This window comes from Poecilia formosa, unplaced genomic scaffold (genome assembly GCF_000485575.1).
Source record: "Poecilia formosa unplaced genomic scaffold, Poecilia_formosa-5.1.2 Scaffold20, whole genome shotgun sequence".
In the NCBI taxonomy this organism is placed as follows: Eukaryota; Metazoa; Chordata; class Actinopteri; order Cyprinodontiformes; family Poeciliidae; genus Poecilia; species Poecilia formosa.
This window is the reverse complement of record NW_006799959.1, coordinates 1,311,580-1,336,298: the sequence shown is the minus strand read 5'-3', so window position 1 is coordinate 1,336,298 and position 24,719 is coordinate 1,311,580. Positions and strand designations below refer to the sequence as shown.

General features: G+C 38.6%; 1 protein-coding gene across 3 annotated transcripts in view; it reads right to left on the bottom strand.

The window, feature by feature from the left end:
- rasgef1ba (RasGEF domain family, member 1Ba) overlaps positions 1-24,719 on the bottom strand; it is a 76,864-nt gene that overhangs the window by 26,654 nt on the left and 25,491 nt on the right. The window contains exon 1 of one of the 3 annotated variants that reach the window (XM_007547380.2): positions 824-1,115. The exons of the other annotated variants lie outside the window; for them this stretch is intronic. The gene's annotated coding sequence lies outside the window, so the exon portion shown is untranslated. Of the gene's footprint in view, positions 1-823; positions 1,116-24,719 lie in introns of those variants that run through there. 3 annotated transcript variants of the gene reach the window in all.

Here is a 24,719-nt window from a genome sequence, read left to right as displayed (position 1 = left end):
TGAGTAGCCCAGAAATATTCATCAATCATGTTACGCATTTTTTTTGCATCAACTTAATGATAAAGTGTAATTGTCATTATTTTTTGATTCTACAATCTCATGACCTCATTCCATATATATTTAGTGCCAAAAAGTGAAATTGTCCCAGTGATGTCTAAACCAGCTAATAGAAGAGACTCATGAACCAGATCAGATCCTTGTACCACCAACTATCACCATGTTGAAACTGAAACAATGACCCATTCAGGTGATCCTCAAGCATTTGCACAATTTCAGCCGATCAGAGTCCAACCAAATTACCAATAAACGGATTAAACTTGTCAGCACATTGAGGGAAAACCCAATCCAAGCTCCTAATGGCACGGAAAGCCAAGGAGCACAAGCCAGAGGTATTGGAGAGGGATGCGGGATTAACTCCACTGATCCCTCTGTCTCTGCAGGAGAGTAAGGAGTAAGGAGTAAGGAGGGAATCCTCTTAGCCACAAGGTGCAGGGAGGTAAAAATAGCCGGGAAATGACACAGATTTTAAACATCCAATACCGGAGAGGAGACGTTGTTTGGATAGGAGGATTTGGCATCACTTTAGTTTGGAAAAGGCGCAAAGCTCGAGCACACTGGCTGAAAACAGAAGAAGTCAAACTGCTGACTGAACAGGTGAAAGAAAAGCCGTCATGACGCATGAGTTCATTAACAAACAGCAGCACCTCAGGCAGGTTCGGGTCTGAATATGGAGTGCGCTCCATCCAACACCTGCGCACACTCTGGACCCGCTCCAAACTCAAAGCCAAATTCAATCTGAAGCAAAACTCAAAACCAAACTCACCTTAATGAGCAGGAACGGACCAGGTCTGAGGTTTTCTTTCCCCCACAAAAATAAAATCGACTAAAAACAAATCCTCAGCTTGCGGCACTTCTTTCACATGCGAATAAACCGCTCCGCTCTCTCACTGCAGCATCGTTCACTTCATGCAGCGAGAGAAAAAAAATGTTTATTCCGAGTTAAAATTCAGAAAAATGATCAGGAGAGCCGGGAAAAGTCCAGAAGCATCAAATGGTAAAACCTCCGCAAGTTGTGTTTGTCCGCTGCCTTTTCTGACATCTGAGCGCTGAAAGCAGCGATCAGCCTCAAGACTTCACCGACACACAGAAAGAGAGAGAGGCAGCAGCCAATCACAGAGCAGAACACACCCTGTAAACCCCCCCTCCTCTGCTTCTTTCATTTTCATTTCTCTCTCCCTTTCTCCATCTGCCGCCCTCAGAAGTTTCACTTCTTTATTCCTCCTGTTTTATTTATGGGGAATTTATTTAGGGGTAAAAAAAAAAAAAAAAAATCCAACTTCCAGCTTCAGACCTGACAGGAATTTCTGCGGGGGAATGATTAAAACTACACGCAGCAATTAAACCAATAATCTGCTCAGGTGGTTTCAGCTCAACACAGATCTGATGGTTGTTAATAATATATTAAATAAATTCAGAGTTTCTTTCTGTTAGTTATGATGATTAGGCCCCACAGTCAATGAAAGTTGCAAATTATGTTTCTCAGATCATTTGAAAACTGCAAAAGAACAATAAAATGCAGAGATGTATTTGTGCTAAAATACATGTTATGTTGTGTCACCCTTGATAACACACTGCAAAAACACAAAACCTTACCACGTACTTTAAATGCATTTCTCCCATTTTATAAATGAAATAATCTGCCAGTGGAAACAATATTTTTTTAATCAATATTAAGGAATTCTTGACTTAAGATCCTATATCTCGTTGAAGAGATTTTTGTAAGTTAGTTTTGTTTTATTTCAAGTGTAATAAGATATTTACATTAGAAACTTGACTAAAATACTTGGCAAATTTTTTTTTTATTAATTTATTTGTTTGTTTTGCAGTATTTGTGATAACTAGCGAATATGACCCGTTCTTTGCAGAATTGGTTTTGTTTTCCCCCCATTGGAGGATTCTGTTTGTGGTCAGTTCTCAGTCAGATTCAACCTTTAGTAAATCAGTCCCATCATCCCACCACCACCTTGTTTAACTGTCAGTTTAAATGAGATGCACACTTTTCAGAAAGTCCCACCTTTGTCTTGTCAACCCACAGAATACTTTCCCAAAAGTCTTCAAGATGTTTTTCTGGGGGCGAAATGTGAGACAAACCTTTGTGTTCCTTACGATGGACTCTATTTTAGTCCATCCAGTCATGAACTCTGACCTTAACCCCGACTTCCTGGATGAGTCACTCATGCACTCTGAGTAAATTTTAGTGGGTCAGTCACACCTGAGAAGGTTCTCCATTCATTAATGGTTCTCTGGAGACACAGAGAACCATCAGAAACTATTTTTTAAACCTTTTGACGCTGACATTTACTTTGCTGAATTTCTTTAGATTGTGTTTTGAGTTGGTTTGTCCTACCTCATGCTGTTAGACAGGTTCTGTTAAGTGATTCTATGATTCTTCAGGAATGGGAGTGTCTAATGATACTGAACCATAAATATGTTCAGTTATAGTAAAATCAGGATTTAACATCGACAATTATATTTTCACAAAAATAAATATATTTGTTTTGGTTCTCTGTAGTTCTTCCTGGAGTTTTGCTGGGGGTTTTTTTCCTGAATGTCACTGGAAAACTTTTTTCTCCACAGAAACAGTTTCTGGAGATCTGAAACAACAGTTTCAGAACCTGGTTTCAGACTAAAATATTTCCATTGAATGACCTTCTGAGAACGATGATGTCACAGTCCGACCCCACACACTTCCTGGTCCGGTCCCACGATTTCTTCTCTGTTTTCTTTTTTAGTGCACAGTTGCAACATTTTGCCTAATTTTATTTGTTGTCATGTTTCTGTAGACTCTGAAACCTTCATTTCCAAATGAAATACAAACTTTACTTTTATCTGAAAGGTGGACAGTTTGTATCCCATATTTCTAAACAATATGAGCATAATGGCATAATTTGACAATCCTCCCAGTGCTGTGTTTATCCCTGCTCCTGCTACACTTTTTCCTTTCACTCAACTTTCTATGTGTTTAACTTTTTCACAATATTCTAAGTTTCTAAGACATGGAAAATTGGGTTTTGATTCTCTGTAAGCCATAATCACTGAAATTACAATAAATAAAAGCTTAAAATATTCCACTCTATATGAAAACAATCTGCAAAAATACAAAATCTGACCAAACGTTTTTGGTCCAGTTTCTACTTCCAGTATCTTAGTGCACTTGAAATGTGACAAACTAACCTTTCAGCAAGATAAACCAGTTTGTTTAAAGTCGATAATTTTTTAATATTGATGAAAAAGTTCTAGTTCCACTGGCAGATTATTTCACTTATAACGAGACATTTTCTCTCATTATAAGTGAAATAATCTGTAAAGCAAACTACTTATTTTTATCAATATTAAGAAATTATTTACTTACAGCAAATTCATATATCTTGCTTAAAAGTTCCTTGTACGTTCAGTTTGTCATATATCAAGTGTAGACAAAAAACACTTGCTAAAACTTTGTGTTTTCACAGTGAAGCTTCACTTTAAATACCATAAAACCTTGAAAACTAAGCTTTTCAAACTGTGCATATAATATAATATAATATAATATAATATAATATAGTAGTAAAACTGTTTCCTTGCTGACGTTCGTTTGGCTACATAATAGAAGATGACAGGCGTCTCTAAGTGGCGACACATAAAAGGAAACTGCCTTTTGTAGCGTAATGAAAGACCTTGGCTCGCAGTGAATGAAAGCCCAGAATGAGACTCACACAATGAAATCGTAGAAAGCAATAAACATGCAAACCGTAATTATGTTTAAATGGCAGCTGTATAAATCCTCTGCTGCTGTGTTCGCAGGCCAGACTTCTGTGTGGCTGGTTTCAGAAACGAGGCAAAACTAGGAGCAAAAAGAAACTGGAAAATGTGCAAAGGTTCTGTTTTCTCTTCCTACATCTGAATGTCAGATTCCACGCTCTGACTGAGGCTCTATTTGTATTCAGCATTAGCGAGCACATTAACTAGACTCCTTTTTTCCCCAGATAAAAACTACTGCAGGTAATTTAAGGCTCAGGAGAAAAGTGAAATAAATCTGAAATCTGTTGGAAACATTTGCTCTTGGCTGATTCTGTGTTTTCTAGCAGAGTAATAAGCCTCGCTAAATTAACAGCAGATTTCATCAACATCCAGAGTTGTTTAAGTAAAGATTAATGTATGTCCAATAATCTGGTTTAAAATGACTGCAGGGAAATCAGTTCTTCATCATACTGGGTAGATTGGCAAATGAGAAACTTCTGCACTTCGTCTCAACAAGCAGCAGATGCAGAAAAACCACATCAGTTTTCTACACTGCAAAAACTAAATCTTACCAAGTATTTCTGTCTAGTTTTTAATGTCAATATCTTAGTACAGTTTAAATAAGACAAAACTAACTACAAAGTGCATTTTCAGAAAGACATAGGAGCTTGTTTTAAATAAATAATTTCTTAATATTGATCCAAAAATACTAGTTATACTGACATAATCTGCCAGTGTTACTTTTTCATCAATATTAAGGAATTATTGACTTAAAATAAACTCCTATTCCTTGCTGATCAATCTCCTCCATCTCCTCCCTGAGCTACTGTTGAAGAAATGCACTGCCTCCCGACCAAAAACAACCAATCAGAGACAGGAGGCGGGTCTTAGCGCTGCCAATCACTTCATGTACACACTGCTAAATGTGCTAATGGTGGAGAAACAACTCACCGTGGTAGGAAAACCGTTTATCTTATCTGCCATAATTGATGGCTATGCTAACTAACCTTAGCATTCACAATAGGTTATGCTAGCTGCAGCATAGCAAAAAGCAAGGGGAGAAGGAGAGTTAGCACTGGAAGAAGGCAGAGGAGCAGTTTTTTTTCTCAGTATCAACATAATGACTGTTTCAACAAATATGTAAAAAAAAAAAAAAAGGAAAAGAAAAAAAGATGCATTTATCCAAAAGCTTCCACTATGTTTGGGTTTTCATTTTAACTGAACCGCATTCAAACCATCGCTGCTTACAAACCCAAAGAAGGTTTCCACGTTTGGAGCCCTCAGGGCAGCCGAGGTTGAGGGCTCCATGAAACATTCACAGCTTGTCTGTTCAGGTAACAATCTGAAGCGTCACTCAACAAACCCACTTCCTGGCACAAAGTGTTAAAGCTTCCGCAGCAAGTCAGAGCCGCCATTGTGATGCTAAAAGTAGACAGTCGCTCTTACAGGGACAGGGAGAGTGTGACGTTCAGACTGATGGGCTGGATGTGAAACATTCCTGCAGGAGAATAAATAAAAACTGACAGACTCACAACAAGATTTCTTTTTTCCCCCAATTTCTGCTTTAACTGTGCAGCAGCCTGACCTCCATCATCCTGTAATCATTTTCTAAAGAGTTTTTTTTTGCAGCAAACATAGTTCCAGTGTTTACTCAGGATTGGATTCAAAGTGGATTCTTGCTCATAAAAAATAAATACGGTTTGGTTTTCAGCTGCTAGAGGCTCATCTCAACTGTCTGCAACTTCACAATGCAGATCTGAGACTCGGGAACTAAAGATTAAGTTGAGCTACCTCTGCTACCACAAGAAAAGCTCATCTGGGAAAACTCCAAGGGACATTTTCTCCAGTGAACCTGGGAAACTCCACCACAGGAAGATGTGCTGAAGACAAGTTCAGTAATGATAAAACTCACTCCTTCAGGCCTTAACTGGTCAAAAGCTTCCATAATTAGAGGAAAAGGTTAACTAGTTTTCAGGAAATGTCGTTGCTCAGCTTAAATCGCTATAAAATTCGATCCAGCAGCTCTCTAGTTCTGGAGTTAACTCACCATAACTTTCCTGCAAACCACAGATACGAGGCAGAGATGACTGACATCATGTAGCTCATATAGTAAAGATGATGTGTTGCAACATCAGTAGCTGCGTCTCCATTGACTATATAATTGCGCAATTTGACATTTCAAAAGTACATTTGCTCAATGGAATCACACCAATTTAGAAAAAACTCTAAATTTGAGATGGTGGGTTTTGTTGACCGTTTCAAAATTGGTTAATTTTGCAAAACTGCAAGGGGAACACTTTCTCTGTGCCACACGATCCACATGATCAACAACCGGATGTCGCCATTGGCACAAGCCACGAAGACGACGACAGGAAGTAGCTGGAGGATGATGTTTTTTTAATGACTTATTATATGTATTCATGTATAATTTTAACTGTGTTCCTTATTTATTGGGAACACTGCAATTGCAAAATTGTGTCCTTTTGTCATCAGTGGAGTATATGTATTGACAATTTTTAGATAATTTGGATAATAAAACTGACTGCCATAAGTAGGATCAAACTGGTCTGTCTGGAACTGAATTTGTACGGATTATGCTAGTGAAAATATCTGTCATCTTAAAAGAGTAACAGTCTTCCTGAGACAGAGACTGGTGCTGTAGTTTAGTAAGTAAGTGGAGGAACAAATGTTTATTTTCCAGGTTAAAACTCGGATAATGGAAAATAATCAATCAAAAAGATGCAGCACCACTGACGACAGCGCTGTAGTCCTCAGGGGTTTAGTTTATTTCTCCAAAAGGTTCGTTTGGGTTTGCAAGCTCTTGTTGGTGGTTTGTCGTCAAGGAATGTAAAACTTCACAAAAAGACAAAATCACAGCAGGAAAAACTGCAGTAGCTACATTCATTAGCATGAAACAAAAGCCAGTGAAGTGTGTATGTGTGTGGGTGTGAGGGAAGGACGACAGGTTTTTACGTTTCAGCTAATCACAAATGTGTAGAAAATATGCAAAGGAACAAAACAGAGTAAACGTTGACGGATCCACATGACTGACATGATGCATGTTAGCATGTGTATGCTAACGACTGCAGCTGATCGCTAACTCGTCTCTGAACAGCAAGAGGAAAAAGCTCCTGAAGGAGGAGTGGAGGTGTTAATGGTTTCCTGACATTTCTACTGCGACACATCGGGCTTTCACCTGCAAACACTACAACTTAAATGTGACGTAGCCTGATGTGTATTCAGGCCGGTCCGCGTCGAGCTGCTAGCATGTTTAGATCAGTTGAAGGAGATGCAAAATTTCACAAAAACCAAAAAGAGAAAAGAAAAGGTGAACTCAAGCTGAAGGTCTAGTACTTTTGGTTATTTTGGTACAAAGCACTCAATATCAGTCAAATGAAGAGTTACTTTATTTTAGAACTTAATTCAATTCAGTTATTAAGTAAACGCAGATTTTAACCCTCGAAGTCTCCAATAATGAAATAGAAAACTGCTTGTCATACACAGTCTATTTCAAATGATTTGTTTTTAATGCCACAATTATGTTTGTGGTGGACTGTTTCAGCTTTTTGATTAGAAAAGAAATGTGTCAAATGATTTCATTTCCTCTGGTGGGTCAGCTGATAGAAAAAAAACCTCAAGTTGTCAACAGGAACTAAAACAGAAACCTTTTCACTGCCACCTTTACACTTCTCACAATAACCTCACAGAGAGGAAACAGGAAGAAATAATGTGACTCTGGGATTTTTTTTAGAAGGAGAGAAAAAAGCACATGAAAAAGTCCCACAGTTTTAATAGATACGGGGGTTTCACAGCAGAAAGGTCATGCCACCAACATTACACTTTACCCACCATCAGTTTTGATCGTAGGTAACAAAAAATTTGCTTCCCGGAGTTTTTTCAGCTGATGTTGGATTTCTTCGTCTTCCAGAAACAACTGTAGGGAATTTCATTGTCCTCAACGTGGCTTTATTTCCCATTTTTACTTTTCTGAAAACAAAGAACTTATTTATAATGTGGTAAAAATCTCTACATTTATTTACCATGAAGTAGAGTTATGTGGTTTTAAAACTGTTGAGCTGGTGGTTTGACTTTTAACTTGTTGATGTCGCAAAATATATATTACGATCAAGCATTTTTTGTTTCTCTTTTTTCAGTTTATTAATTTCTGTCAGTCATTTGCAATAAAGCAAACAAAATTGGACCAATCAACAAACACAAACCCAAAAGTTTATTTATTTTTATTTTTTTACATGACTGGTGCAAAGTGGTGCAGTTGGCAGCAGTAGCTGTGTTTCCATTGACCATATAATTGTGCAAGTTGACATTTTTAAAATAAATTAGCTTAATGTAAACGTGCCATTTAAAAGAAATGTGTTTTTTGATAAGTTTTGAAACTAAAATAGTGCATTATATTTGTCACAATCGTGGTGTTTTCATTAAGTAAGAAACCCAATTGTTCAAGTAATAGTCTTCCTAATTCTAGCTCCAAAACCTTTAATCAAAAAAATAATTACTGTGTTTCCATTAAGCAGATTTATCTTCAAAAAAATCTAAATGTGTATTTTACAGTCAACTCAAGTGGTTATTCTGGCCATCAAGTAAATGTTGCCATTGACACAAATCAAATAATTTTAATACATTATTTAATGAACAAACTTATTCATGTGTGATTTTAATTGCATTTCTTATTTAATGGAAACACCATGGTTGCAAAATTATATTTTCTCAACATTGGCAGAAAATTTACAAAGTTTTGCTGACAATTGCATTGAAAACGCAGCGCCTGTCGTCCTGGGTTCAAATCCCAGCTTGACGTCATTCAGCGTTGAGTTTTCATGAGGAACAATTGAGTAGTTTATTGGGAATAATAAATATCCATGTTTCCATATTCTCCTACTTTCATCCTCTAGCAACTAAAACCAGTTTGTAAAACCAGTGAAGCTCTGACTGGTGAATAATGTCAGAGTGCATCCCTGGATTTTCTCCTTAACCTGTGATGAGGAGAGACGGGCTTTCGGTCGGCTCTCTGTGTGATTAGTAGTGCATAAAAATAGGTCAGCAGGCGCACAGCGAGGTAAGATGAAGTGGCGCACTGGAGACGGTTACGTCAGCAGCGGCTGAAGCAGGACGGAGGAATCCTGCTGTGGAGCCTCAGGATTCCTGGCCGCTCGCTGCTCTTCGGCGCGGTTCAGTGCTCTCCCTCCCTTTCATGTCTCCTGACAGCCTGCTGCAGCCGCCGCCGTGTTGTTTACATCAGGCTCTTAACAGCTTTCACACCAGACACAAATACTCAACATGGGAGCATTACAGCTATCTGAAGAATTTATTTTTTTCCACTAAGTTCAAGACACTCCAGTGCGTTCAGCTGAAGCCTTTTGTTGGAGCAACCAGCTCTGCGTCTTAATGACAAGTGTTATGAAAGCAGGAAAATATGTTTATCTCAAACCACAAGCTAAAACATATGAAAAAATAAGCCATAAATATTACAGAGGCTTCGGGGGTGGGGGGGCATATGAATCTCATGCCCTTGTGATGAATGGTAGTTGATCTTACACTAGAACATAAAAATGGCTGCAAACAAATGTGCAACTATACAACCGTACATCTTTGAAAAGCAGAAGTAAAGGCTCCCGCACAACCATCAAAATGCAGCTGACTGTACATCAGTAAGAACAGCTGACCAAACATCTTCGAACTCAACTTGGGTTGCTAGGTGACAGGCCAGGCACTGCTGGGGTTGCTAGGTAACGGTGACGTGAGATTCAATAATCGGAAGGGTTTTGGAACGGCTTGTTTTCCAGAGAACAAAAAGCATCAACTTAAAAGCAGTTGAAACCCAAATAGAAGGACAAAGATGTGCAAAATACACATTTTACATGATAGATCTCCTTTAATGACAACAGCAGATCATCTGACACTGACTGAGATAACCAAAAATATAAAATCAGACTGAATTATTGGCTTTAACCTCAGTCACGTATGATCAGCAATCAGTTGAGCAACAAGATTGTTGCTCAACTTCTTTACATCAAAGCTACTTGACCACTTTGAGCATTTTTCTTCCTGCTTTAATCCTAAACTCATTTTTACCTGTATTTACAGCCACCCATGCAGAAAATGTTCCTGTTTGATTTGCAGCTGCAGAGCACATGCCTCTGCATCAGGCTGCGATGCTGCACCACACAGCCTACAGGCCCATATGGAAGAACTTCAGCAGCTCATTTATTAGCAGTGAAACGGGCTTGGGAGAATGTTGTGATGTGGAGTTTGGCTCCGGATTCTCAAAGCAGCGCTGCGCTCTCTAAAATGAATGGCAGATCTTGCGGTCGGCCGCCTGGACAGTCTCTAATTTGCCTGCATTTTTATAGCAGCCACCAATTTCCAGAGGCCACACTGACCTGCACTGAAAACATGGCAGCGCATCTGTATCTCCGGAGGTTCCTTACAAGCACCGAAGAGGAAAAACATCAGTAAATTCAAAACAGATCCGTTCAGGAAGAGGTTAAGGACCCTATCTGGGAACCTTGAAGGGATAGCTCGTATTTTTACCAGCTTTTTAAAAGGGCACTTCCTCTGTACGTATTTCTGTGAAGCTGCAGGGATTTCCACCTCGAATTCCTTCTCCTTTTGTTTCAAACGTATTTAGACAGGAAGCTTGACGTAGAACAAAGAGTTAAAAATACATCCTTCACTCACATCTTCCTTCGGCTGCCATTTATTCCCAAATTAGGCTGCACATTCCTCTGTAAGGACACGCGTTTGCTTTAAATGGTAAATGTCGGGTCACTGCTATGAGAAGCTGTCTGTCGGACAACGTGATACTTAGAGCTCACAGGTTACATTACGGGGTCAGTCAGCGTGACGCTGGGTCATCGTATCGGCTGGAGGAACTGACCAGCAAACAGCTGAACGAATTATTCTGTTGTTCCAACAAACTGCTGACTTGCAGAGGAGATCCACAGCTAAAAAACACATTTCCAGCATTCCACAACCGAATGCTGTTGGAACATAATAATTATTATGAACCTGCAAAATGGACCTTAAGTTAATATATATTCACCAGACATTTTAATAAGTATACCTGCTCAAAAGCTGTTCAATTAAGAGAGGCAGGTAGAGTAGCTAAAAAGTAGTAAAGTAAGAGCAGGAAGACTTCAGTATATTTTTACTCAAGTAAAAGTAAAAACTGTCCAAGAAATTTCTCAAAAGTAAAAAAGTGTCAAGTTTAAAGGCTATTGATGTATTGAGTAACTGATCATAGCATCTCATTTAATATTAATACTCAATCTACAACCAACTGCAGCTGTAAAAGGGCAGTATTATGTATTTTCCAGTCAAGAAAGTAACTATGCTAGCTTCAGTTGTTAATAAAAATGCTTCATAAAATAAAATAGACTTGAAATTAGGCCGCTGTCTCTTTAAAAACTCCTGCTCTTTCTGAAACTCCACCTTCAGGAAGTCATCACGACATGGCTCCTCTATTAACCCCTTTAAGAACATTTTTACCAGTGCTGCAATGAGAAGTGGCTCCTATGATGAGCTCAGCTGATGTGCAGTTCCACCAAGTGTTTGCTAGTTGCTGCTGCTAGTCTGAAGGAGCTGAACGCTTGGAAGCATGGATACTGCAGCTCTGAGGAGGAGCTGCGTCTCGAAGGCGGAGCTAGGTCCACGTAGGTGTTTAGGAAATAACATTGTAACACGATGCAAAGCTCAAAAAAGTTGACTTTACATAACACTGCTCCTTTAAATCAGCATATTTACTCAATCAATAATCACCCCCATCACCACCATCACACACGTTTGTATCCCAGCGACTCCCAGGAATTTGTCCCGTTTGAGTCACCAAGGCGACTCCCCCTGTTCCAGCGGCTGAGGAATGCGGAGCATGTCTGTCCCTGTTTTCTCACAGCGGACGAGCGTAAAGTGACCCTGACCACACAGGAGGAGCCCTTCCTCTGCAGATGGCCCCCACCGTGCCGCTTCCACCAGCACTCACTGGTGGAAACGACTCCTTTACTGAACCAGGAATGAGTTCATCTAGACGTGGATTCCTGACTCAATTCTACGGCTGTAGGATTTATATTACTGCAGCTTTAAAAATGGAAAGAATACTGTACTGCTTAAAGTACAAGAAAAATGTGCAAACTTAGTCAAAGGCTCGAGGCAAAATGAAGCATTAAGTGAAATTCAAGATGGATTTTAAGAAAGTCAGTCAAAACTGTTGCCAATAAAATGCAAATAACTCAAAATTTAAATGAGCTAATGTAACTTCCTGTGGGTTTTAGATTAGTTTTAACAAAGAGTTACCAGAAATAAGGAAGCAGATTATTAAATATGCTTTTTGTTGTTAAAACTCAAGTCTAAATGAGCCTCAATCTCTCCGTTCTCACTTTCTCCAACAAAGATCAAATATTAAATCAAAGAGGATCACTTAGATCACTTAGATCTGTTAGTAGCCAGGTTCTGGCTACTAACAGCAGCCAGAACCTTTGCTTATTTTGTGAATTATGTTAAGTTACTTATTTTTGTTTGAGATGCAAATATATTTCACCTTGGCCTTTACTTAATTTATTAGCTTTTGTTGTAAAGGCAACTTGTTTTTTTTAGCTTGCAGTAAAAATATATGTATTTTTGGTATTAAACACCTTAAAAGCCACTTAGAGGAATGAAATTGCTTGGAAAATGTTGCCTTTTTTAAGTTTTATTTATAGGTTTTGCAGTGCAAGCAGAGTCCTAATAATGCTTTAACAAACAGAATCAAACAAATATTTCTCAATCTACTTGCTTTAAATGATGAACCAGTTCAGGTTTGACTGGTCTGTTTTAGATCTGTCACTAGAAAAGATAAAGTCTACAAACAGTGAAGTAGAAATGTTTCATCGCTGAAGCAGAATCTTTAAAAATCAAATGAAAACGTCATCATAATGTAAAAACTCTGAATTTGATTCGTATGTCAAAAATATGTCTGTATTTCTACTTATATTTAACAAAACTTTTTAATCAAAACTCAAAAAAGTTTAAACTTTTTAGGAAGTTAAGACTTCCTCAAAAAGAAACTGAATTTTTTTTTTTTTAGGAAGAAAAAGATGTCAAAACTTCCTTAAAGATGTATAAAAATGTAACATTTTTATACAATAATAAACTCAGTTTTAAACTAAAGATGTGCTTCCTCTAAAGGGAACTGAACTGGTTTCCAGTTTGCCGGCTGAGTGGGAAATCGGCTCCTGGTGGTTATTTATTACCCGACTGTTTGTGTTTGGTCGTCTCACCTGGCTCAGCTGTGCTACAGGAAGCAGGTGCAGGAGCATTAAGAGGAGCTGCAAGGACCCGGCCACGTCTCCAAATAATAATATCATTAATGGTCTGAAAACACAGAGGAGCTGCACAGCAGAGCCAGCAGGTTCTGGTCCAGGAAGTGTCTGTAATTAGGTGGAGCAGCTGGGAGTCCGATGTGTGTTTTCTGCCTCTTTGTCATCTCAACTAAGAGTCTAGTTTACAAGGATTTACTGACTTCACATGGATTTTCTGAACTGAGGATTGTTTTTGTAATTTGACTGAATAACCATTTTGCCTCCGTTTGCTATTGTGATTCAAAGCCGCAGGATTTAACTTTTATAAAAACTGTGATTTTTACATATTTGCTAAAACTGACAGATAATCTGTGAAACTGTTGATCTCCACCTGAGCTTATACTGCTATCTGAAGAAAAGCGCCGCTCCCGACCGAAAACAACCAATCAGAGGCCAGGAGGAGGGTTTTATCGCTGTCAATCAACCAGGTAAACATGCTGCTAAATGTGCTCATGGCCATTACAGGAAAACACATTCATCCACCATCACTGGAGCTTTGCTAACTAACCAAAGCTTTAACGACAAATTCTGCTGAAGGCTAGAAGGTTTATCGTAGCAGAGATTACGGGAGAAAAGGGTGAGCAGCGCACACACAGGAGTGATTGGCAGCATTAAGACCCGCCTTCTCACTCTGATTGGTTGTTTCTAGTTAGCAAGGCAGAGGAGCTAAGTTTTTCCACAGATTATCTGTCATAATTTTTTTGTTATAAAAGTTACATACTGCAGTTTTAAGAAAACATGTTTATCTTTACATTTGGGCACAAACAATTCAGTTAAGATAACTAATCACAAAATGTGTGTTTGTTTTGCTCAGATTTCTTCCATTTTTTTCATTTTACAAATTTTCAAAACCTCCTCTAAAGCAAACAAAAATAAAAACCAAGGCAGGATGAGTAACAGTTTGAATAAATAATCAAATTGTACCATTTTTTGTATTTCAAAGAGTGACTCAAGGGAAACAATGAGCCAAAACAAACCGACTCCACCCACCTCCCAGTCTGAGAGCAGCGGGGTGAGAGGATGCCCTGCCCTGGATCGATGAGGAACACCCACATGTGACTGCATCTGCACTGCAATAAAACCAAATCTGGAGACTCTGAACATGGAAAATTCATTTTTCTACTCCTGGTTTAGGTATTAAAACTATAAGGAGGAGTTAAAAAAAACACCTCTGAAGAAGACAGAGAGCAACTTCTTTCTTAATGAAATGTAAACAAAAATGGAGTTTTGTCAGATCAGCAGTTGTAGGATGAATCTTCTGGCTTCGGTAAAAGGCCACAGTCATCTCTCTTGCTAGTGCTAAACTAGCTCGCTTGTTTTGGTTGTATTTACCCACAATCCCTTGTGCTGGAGTCCATTTTCTGCTTTTGGAGCAGCCTCTGGTCCACTTGGCATTCACAACAGAGATCTAGTCAGGCGGGCCAGAGTTTGCTTTTTTGGTTCACATCAGAGTTTAATTGTGCGTTCACATCTCCCCAAACGAACTAGAGTTTGATTAAAGTGGACTAAACAGAGCTGGTGTGAATGAACCTTAAGGAGTTTGAATACTTTGAAAGGCAGAAGTACACTGAAGCTAGTTGAATCTTCAGCTTCAGTGTCAGGAAGCTGAAGATTCAACCAAACTAAAAACACTCATCCCTTTCTCCTCATTCTCACTGTTACTCATCCACTGATCAATGTAGGTGCAAAACGCCGGGGCGATTCAGCAAAGCGTCACAACACGACTTAAATTTGCATCGTGAGCTGGAGCTGCTAAGGAACTGCACTGCCCACTCATCTGCCCACTCTTTTCATTCCACTACGCAGCCTTAGAAACAGAACCACCCACAGATGAAAACACAAAACTGGACAAGACGTCCAAGATTACATAACTCAGCCTTTATGTAACAAAGACAAGTCAGCGGGATGGAAAACGCATTTTTTCCTTTATCTAAAGCGATGTGTCACTGGTTCCTTTTACAGCATGGATGGCGTGTGTGTGACTGCAGAAGCCTCATATTGTTTCCTCTCAGATGGAAAGTGGTGCAGATGGCTAAACATGGCTGGCCAAGGTACCAAGTGGAGCGCCACAACCGGCCCAGATGGACTCAGGCTCTGAGGTTCTGAGGTTTACTTTCACCTTTTCCAATGTTACTGAATAAAATGAATATACATTTGCCAACTTCTGATCAATACAGTCGGAAAAATGTTCACTGATTTCAAAACTCAGGCTGAAGTTTTGCTTGTAATTACAGTTTAAGATTTTCCGGATCTGAATCAAAATAAATACATCATTTAAAAAAAACTGATGGATAGAAATAGTTTGTTTTTTTAACCATGTTAGATAAAATTAAAGTCTAACACAACCTCTGATCAGGGGTGAATTAGGCTTATCATAAGGCTGGACGACATGGCATTTCATATCAGTTATCATTGATAAATATTGATTAGATTTTTGTTTTAAATATAAATACTGCCAAACTGATTGTGTGACCTTTCCTCTTTTACCCAAAGCGGTCAGTTTTTTTATTTTTAAGCAGCTATGAGGCAAGCTGGTGAAATCTTTAAACTGCTGCAGAGCAAATTACTCAACAGGTTGTTGCTAGGTAACCAAATATTGAGTGAGTTGCTAGGCAACCAAAAAGAGAGTGAGTTAGTTGATGCCACCGGCTAGCTTAGCTTGGATGTGAAAGGTTGAGTGGCTAAAGTCTGATATTGATCATGTTTTTAATCACGATGTATGTGATTGATTTATTGTCCAGCCCTACTTAAATTATTTAAAAAGAAAGACATATTTTTTTCCCAAAAATAATGTACTTTTGACATCCGTCTAGGTCAGACCTGCGACTCTTCTGCACCACATTTAGGAAACATTTAGCTTTTTTTTACCGTTTTATTTATTTGACATCATGGTTTCCATATTTTATGCACCTAAATTAAAACAATCTGATCTTTACCCACTGAAGTTCAGCAGATAAAGGAAATATCTGTATACTTTAAGATGTATTCTTCCTTTTGTTGTTTAACTTCACTCTGGTTTGGATATCCTGGGGAGAAGTTTTATTAAAAGTATTACAAAAACAGTCAGAGTAACAAAGTGTCAGTGAGTACACGCCTTGAAACGCCTTTTTTCTTAAAGTAGGTCTGCATTGCATGTGAGAAATGAGCAGGAAAAGATAAATGTTTTCTTCTCGTAAATGATCCCAAAGTGCCACTTGCTGTCGCTCTTTTTGACCCAAATCAAACCTCTACTAGCCGCTTCCAGATAAAATCTGAGACCTCTGCAGTGTTTTGCGAGCGTGGGAGGAGGAGAAGGAACATTGCTCTTTTGAGAAAATGAAAGCAAGCCCCTCTCACGCCTGATGCTAAATTGCCCAAAGGATGTGAGTGATTGATTGTTGTTGCAGCCTTTAAGGCAGCACTCAGGGAATAGATGCTCCACTCAGAGCAGAACGCTGAGAAAATACTTTCCCTGTTAAAAAATTGAGCAAAGTTCTTGTTTTTGGAAAGAGACGCTTTATACGACACCAAGAGGAAGTTAATGTGGTGAACTTTGAGCCTTAATCTCAACAGGAAAGTGTAACTTAAGAACCTGATGCTTATCTGTGTGAATTCCCAATTGTAACAGCATGGAAATGAAAATATTGGTTTTCTTCTTATCTGGATTTCTTTGAGAAGAGAAACACAGTTCATCACATTAGTTCAGTGCAGGGGTCAGCGACCTTTCCAACCCAGACAGCCATTTTTACCTTTGGTCCACCTGAACAAATTTGCTTATTTTTTTCTGTCTCTGCTGAAGAAAATGTACGTTAGAAGATTAAGGCCAGTGAAAAAAAAAATCTGACTTTAATCTCAGAATTTTGACTAATTTCATGAAATTAAAGTCAGAATTTAAAAAAACTAACACTCTTCTGTAGAAATGTTTTTAAAAAGAGATTATGTACACACAATTTTAAAAATAAATGTTTCTTGAAAAAAAAGCATGCAGTTTGCAAGTAATGGCGAAAGAAAAAATACTTTATCAAAAAAATAAATACTTGCTTCCATTGTTACTGTTACTTTTTGTGGAAATTTTGTGCTTGTGTTGCATAAAAAAGTCCTGGAAAAATTGCTGAAGCTGGTAGACTTGTGCTGTCTTCACATTTTTAAAAATTGCTCCGTTTCTTTCTGGCTTGTTTGGTCGAGATTATTAGGAGCCGCAGTGAAGAGCTGCAGATTGCAGCTTTGTGAAAAACTTTCTACTTTTAGCTATTTGTTTTGATCCAACTGGTTATTCCATAACTACTAGGAAGGCTCTCTAATTCATTATTATTTTAAACATTTAAGTATAATTTAGTTATTTTTCGATTACAGGTATCAAACTTAATTATACAGAGGACCAAAATAAAACCTACCTTCCGGTTTAATTCACTGTCTCCAATTTCCTCCTGCTTTTTGGGTTCCTCGCCATCTGTAATAGTTATTTATATAAAATCTTCTCACACTTCTATCTGCTGACTGCAGGTTGCACTGGAGCCCCTAGAACATCAATATATTACAGTTTTTATACATCGATTATATATCATGTAAATATGCACTTCTGTGTTTGTCTTTCTCCTCTTCCTCGACTTTGCTGCAGTTCTTCTCCCATCGGGGAGTTGCATCTTGACAAGCCTCCTTTCAGTAAGCCAGGGGACGCCTGTGAGTCTCTGCAGGAAGCATAATTAGCCTCATCTTCCTCCCGTTCACCGTCTCCTTCACACAGCCCTCCATCCTGCCTGTGGCAGCGTTTGTAAATGAGCTCTCCTCTCAGTGAGTCGGCTCCTCTGCTAGAAAAGCTCATCCACGACTCGACTGCGCAGTGAAAAGTTCAGCTCTTGTTCTGGAAAAGATTCACACACAGTAGTGCCCCACTTTCTTTGTCTCCTCAATGTCAACCTCAAAGAAATTCAACAACTCTACACTCCAAAAACACTAAATTGTACCAATTACTTTTGCTCTTGGTGTGAATATCTTAGTCCATTTGAAACTAAACTAACTTACAAATAACTTTTCAGCAAGACGTAGGAGCTTGTTTTAAGTCAATAATTCCTTAAAATTGATGAAAAAGTTCTAGTCCCACTGGCAGATTACTTCACTAATAAGACATTTCTTTCCATGTTTTAAGTGAAATAACATGGAATAATAATTCCAAATCCTAAATCCAAGTCCTATATCTTGCTGAAAAAGTGCGTGTAAGTCAGTTTTGTCTTATAGTGTACTTAAAGTATATTTAAAGATATTTACACTAGAAACTAGTCCAAAAACACATGGTAAGATTTTGCAGTTATTTCTACTAAAGTCTCCAGAAGGTTATGCAAACTGAAGTGACTGTATTCTTTTTGTTTTAAAGAAGTTTCAGTGGAGAACGTCATGAAAAGAAATCTTGATAACTTTATGGAATCTGAATTTAAAACAGGCATTTATCAAATGCCCCGGAAATCTAACCATAGAAAAATACGGCTATTAAAGTACCAATACAAAGTCAGCAGCAATCATAATTCTTTTTAAGGTAACACCGTTTTGAGTATAATAGTGTTTCCATGTCTGTTGGTAAAACAAACAACCCACTGCAGGATCGCTACCAAAGCTAATATAAACTGTTTCCATCGCAAATGTGAGCAAAACTTTGTCAATATTTCTCTAAGGTCAAAAAACAAAAAGGATTTGGTCTCAAACTGATAAATGCAGCATCACGAGGGGGATATTTGGACAGAGCACAAGTATCAATCCAGTTCTTTTCTATTCTATTCTAGTTTTCTACCAGAATCTAATGTCAAAAAACAATAAGAACTATTTTACTGTCTATTTTAGTAAAATGGACCGAACATTAAACAGATTTTCAGGATTATTAATATAGTATTCCCACTTTAATCCTTGAACCCGACTAAATGTTATGCATGCTAAGCATCCCATGCTGTGCAGGGTGATCTGTGGCCAGCTCTTCAAAAGCAGAAATGATTGCACTTAAACCCGACAGCAGGAGGTTTAATGTGGCCTTTGCAGATCAAACATCCAGCGCTGCCTCCGGCCGTCACGCACGCCGTTTCCTGGCATTTTAAACTCATCCAGCGAGGCACGAATATGTAGCCGTGTGTCTGTGAAGTGAACATAGATGCAGCAAAAATACAGCAAGAGGGCAGTGGCAGCCTGAAGTTAGCAGACCAGGCTGGTTTTACCCACAGAATGAAAAAAACTGGTTTGCTTATTTACAAATGCTGTAGTTGGTTTGAGTGTGAAAATCCTCTGCTGGTTTTTTCCAGCCTCAGTAGCTGTACTACACTACATTTTATACGAGAGTGAAACAGATAACAGAAATGCTTAAAGAGGCAAGATTATGTTAAATCGACTTTTGGAGCTTTATATCATGTAATAATGTCACTTCATCATCAAAAACATGCCCAGAGTATTGAATTGATTCTTTCATGCATGTTTAAGAAATCTTTTAATCTCCATGGCAACCATTCGGCTGTGCAAAGCGTCTAGTTGGACCTAGCTCCGCCTTCGAGATGCAGCTCCTCCTCTGAGCTGCAGTTTCCAAGCTTCTGCATTACACAGCAGATTTCCCCGACTCTGCTCCTTCAGACTAGCTAGAAGCAATTAGCAACACTTGGTAGAATTGCACAGGAGGCTGAGCTCATTATAGGAGCTACTTAGTGCAACGCTGGTAAAAACGTTGTTAAAGGGTGAATAGAGGAGCCATGTTGTGATGACTTTGGAGTTTCAGAAAGAGTCCAATTTTTTTAACGACACTGAAGCTTGATTTCAGGGAAAGTCAAATTTCTTAAGTAATATTTGACATAGCATTTTTATAACTGAAGGTCACATCGTTATGCGATTATATATGAAATGGCACTGTGTGCCTGAAAAACACATAATACTGCCCCTTTAGAGAACAAGTTCCTCCACCTCCAAATGGTCCATAATCCCACCCAGTGTGTGTGAAATAATGCAGAATACTATTAATACCTCATGGATACAAAGTGAGATTTAAAAGCTCTGACAGCTGGTGGTCGACGTGCCTCGAGTTGCAGCCATTTGTTCGCAGTGTTCTGTCTGACAACGGATTTGATTTACACGTCCCACGCTGTCACAAACGGCGGCCTTTCCTCCTGCCGCTCTGACCTCTGTCAGTCCCGTGTCTTATGCAACCCGTCTTATCAGTCAGAACCTCCGACATCCTCACATCTCGCTTCAATCCTCAAGATGTAAGGAAGAGGATCAAGAGAACGTTGATGTGTCTCCCATTAAAGGGTCATTTATTACATAACCGATGTCTTGAACTTGATCCAGATCAGTTTATGTAACGTTTGTTTTTCCTTCGGGGCAAAAGTTTGGTCCTCACAGCTACGTGTCATGTTTGGTCATGACGAAGGTTTGGCACTGATATGACAGTTTGTTTGGTTTTACCGCAATTATTTATCTCTACATTTGTCTTTTTTAATCTATTTACAGGAATAACGACGGTTTTAGAGAAATTCAGGTCAGTGTGCCTTAGTTGTGCAAAAAAGATATCAAAAACAAACTCCTGCATTGTGTACACACTTGGATTTATATCATTCCAAAAGCTTAGACAAAAAAGTTTAGCATTTGGGTCATCCTGTATTATCTAGTTGCATAATATAACATCCTCTGTTCACAGAGCCAGATTATGACACCGGGAATTAGCACACCCAGCAGCTGCATCTCCTGTTACTCAGCCGACATCAGACCCAGCCTTAAAGGTGGCCTGTTATGTTTCCTTAAACGGGTTAGGATACTTCTGTGGGTTACACAAAACAGGTTTACTATGTTTTTGAACAAAATCATCCTTACATTCAGTTCAGTTCAGAATTAGATGTTTTAGGGCCAAATAAGCTGCTGCTGACCACAAACCCCAACTCAAATATTACACTCGAAAGTGAAAATGTCTGCAAACAGATGGACAATTATGCAACCATACATCTTTGAAAAGCAGAAGTAGAACCTCCTGCACAAACAAGTACGCAGTAAGTGGTTTCTGGATGACAAAACACTTGTCTTTTCCAGCAACCGTTGTGCAGCGCATACAGCAGTAAATATAAACGTAAAGGAGCTCTGCTGGGGTTGCTAGGCAACAGGCTGGGCTCGTCTAGTTTGCAGGTTTTAGAAACGGCTCCTTTTCCAGACACCAGAGACATTAACTTATTACCAAAAAATGACTGGATGTTTTTTAATTGTTTTTTTTTTTTCTTTTAAATTTGCTCGGGTTGTTTTTAGAAGCAGTTTTGGAGACGACATTGCAAATTTAGAACTTCATCCCAGAGTGACAGAAAATGAAGCACTCCACACCAAACTAATGTAAGAATGGCTGGTACACAAAGGTACCGAGGAAAAAACCTTATCTGCCTGTTTTTTGTCATCAGTATGAAAAGGTTGTGGCTTCCAGTGATCTACAGTTGTTATGAAATGAGGGTGATGGACGTACAGAAAGCCAATCAGGTCAAACTTTAACTGCTTTGCAGCTCCTGGAAGCATCTATTAATATTTCATCATTAACTATGCAGCGATGCTCCAAATATCTGGCAGTGAAATGTTCAGACAGTGTTTACAATGTTTTTATATTAGGAGAAATTAATCAGTTCTGATCCAAGTTCCAATTTTGAGTTAAGCTGAGGCAAAATTGACTGAAAATAAACTCCAGTTCTAATTACATCTCATCTCAGTAAATGTCGTCTGGGTTTTTTATTGTTCATTATCAGGTTTTCATCCCTCAGCACTTTTGAGTTAGACATTCATTTGTTTCGTGTTTTTTGTAACTTTCTGTATTTCCATGGTTCTTCCAGGGTCTGTGGGGATTTTTGTGAAACCGAACGCAGCATCTCAGAGTCCTGCTTCTGCAGTTCGCCTGCGTCCTGATCTTTTTTTTAACCACCACATCATGACAGAGTGTGTTCTTGGGTCTGGTCGGATCAAAGCTCCCTCTGACAATGGATGTCAGGGCGGCTTCAAGGCTGTCAGTCAGCACTGATGGCTGGAAGGAATTCCTCCTTAAATTCCTGAGCAGCTGAAACCAGAGAGGGGAAGTTCATCTCAAACGTTTTTAAAGATGGCCAGAAAGCTCAGGACAAGGTATTTTGATTTTATTTCATTATTTTGTCACTTACTTCTCCAACCAATGTAAAGATTAGTTAACATGGCAATAAATTTCCTGGAATCCTTTTAATTTATCCATGTGGAGGTTATCTTCCAGAGATGTTTCGGTATAAATACCAATACTAAGGCCTAGTCCAATACTTCTTGTAAAGTAATTGTCATGTCTTTGCTTTTTCACCTGACTGCTTTAAAGTGCAGTAAAAAAAAAAAAACTAATGAGTATTACATTTCACTCACCAATGCTGATCCTGGAGTCTTCCGATTATTTTTCTCGACATAATTGGTTAACCAGGTTAACATAGTTACTATCATTTAAATGCCAGAAAGCTTCATTTCTTTCCAAAGCTTTCTCACAACCTGCGAAGGAACGTTTTTCCTTTAGTGCTAAGCTAATGTTAGCATGTCATCGCTCAGTTTTCATAGGGCTTGTTGATAAGTTGGTAATTTTGTTCCAATTCAACGTGAAAAAACATTTAACTAAAGCATTCAAAAGAAATGCTTTAAGATTTCTTTCTAAAGCTTCATCACAACCTACTAAGCATTTTGCTTGAAATACTAAGCTAATGTTAGCATGTTTCCTCTCCGTTTTTCATATGACTTGATAAGCTGGTAATTTAGTTCCAGTTATATAAAGAAAATGCAATTCAAATATATTGGTGCTCACACCGTCATTAACAAAAGGAGGTTGTGATGCTACAGACGTTTCTGGTAAATCGTTCAGCTCTTCAGTAAAATTAACTCCAAAACCTCAAAGGTTTCAGGTCTTTGTCTGCAGGGTCCAATAATGTTGACCATTTGTGATGGTGGCACTGGGGATGACAATATTTATGACCCGACAAAAGAAACAAAAAAAGGATCTTTGAGTGCTTGTCGTGTTTTTTCTTTAATTAGTCTGTAGCGCTTCACCTTTCTGAATGAACCCAGGTGTTGACGCACCTTTTCTGTCATTTAATTGGTCGTTTACAGCTGCTCTGTCGTTGGTTGCAGACATGCCCTCACGCACAACGGAGCCCCTCCATTATTCATTCTGCTGTCTGCGGAGGCAGACGCTGCACTTTCCACCTCTGGGATTTATTAAGAAAAGCCGTAATCCTTTCCTGCTTTTAATCCATTTCCCTCCTGCAACTGTGCCTCACATTTACAGAAGTGGGCAGTAACTCGGAGCATCTTTACTAAGCTGTGCTTTTTACTTATACTTGAGTAATTTTATTATGAAGAATCGTCAGTAAAACTTCAGTGAGGAACTTCACTGAATGAAGAACAAGATTCACCAGAAACATCTCTGCAGTTTTTGTTAGAGTTTCATAAGTTTTATATTGATAGAAACTGATTTGGAAAATGTTTTTTTATTTATTTTTTATATTAAAATAGACTCGTGAAGGTTCATGAGTTCATCTTTGGTGTGCTGCTACTTTGCATTACCCTATATAGTTACAAGTCTCTGAGCAGTGAAGCGAAATGCTTCATTTGGCAGAATCCCGTTTCTCTATTTTTTGTTCATTCCTACAGCAGAATATTTTTTCTTCAAAGTTGCAAATAAATCCGTTCACATGCATCTCAGTGTTTAAATAGTCGAGTTCAGCAAGAGGTTGTTTGAATATTAATGAAACCGAGCAGCAAGAACACCAAAATCACAACAGTCTAAAAAACTGCAAACATATGCAAAAAAAACAAAAAACAACAGTATGATCAAGTTTGAATATTAATTTATGTTTGGTTGCAGGTAATATGACAATGCTGCATATAACATACACAGCAAGACAGAGTGGTGCATATCTGCTTCACTATGTGGTTTATGGAAACCAAAAAGAAGAATTGGTTTGTGGTTTTCATGGACAGGATTTTAAGGCATCAAGGGTTTGGTGTTTGGCTGGCAAAGTGTTTATCTCCTAAATATTTAGATAGCAAACTATTTTATAGCGTCAAACTAAGTAGCTAGAAATCTAACAAGCTAAATATCTCACCCATTAAGGTATCCTAACTAAATATTTAACTCTAAACTAAATATTTAGTTAATTGAATATTTACATCTTGTGAGGAAAAGACACAAAGAGGTGAAATTAGCAACAACTGAAGCAAATCAGTGGTGCTGAAAACATCCTGAACCCGGTTCGGTATCGGCCAACTTTATTGCTGTCAGCTGCATATTTCACCGACATCCAAGAGGAACTAGTCTATAATTAGAGAGGCTGCTAAATTTTAAATTTCTTCCACTTTTTTTGCATTTTTATAGACACTTTTCTAGGTTACAGAACGCACTTCACACTGTCACAAACCCGAAAATAACTCTGCCACTCATCCGCCACATTATGATCACAAAGGTTTGGGGATTTGGTTTGCAAATTAGGCTCCCCAACACACACACACACACACACACACACAATCTAAAATGCCCCCTTGCAAAAAGCGCCGTCAATCAAAACGCAGTGTGGAGGCATCCATGAACCTACAGTGAAATTCACAGAAGAGCACAGATAA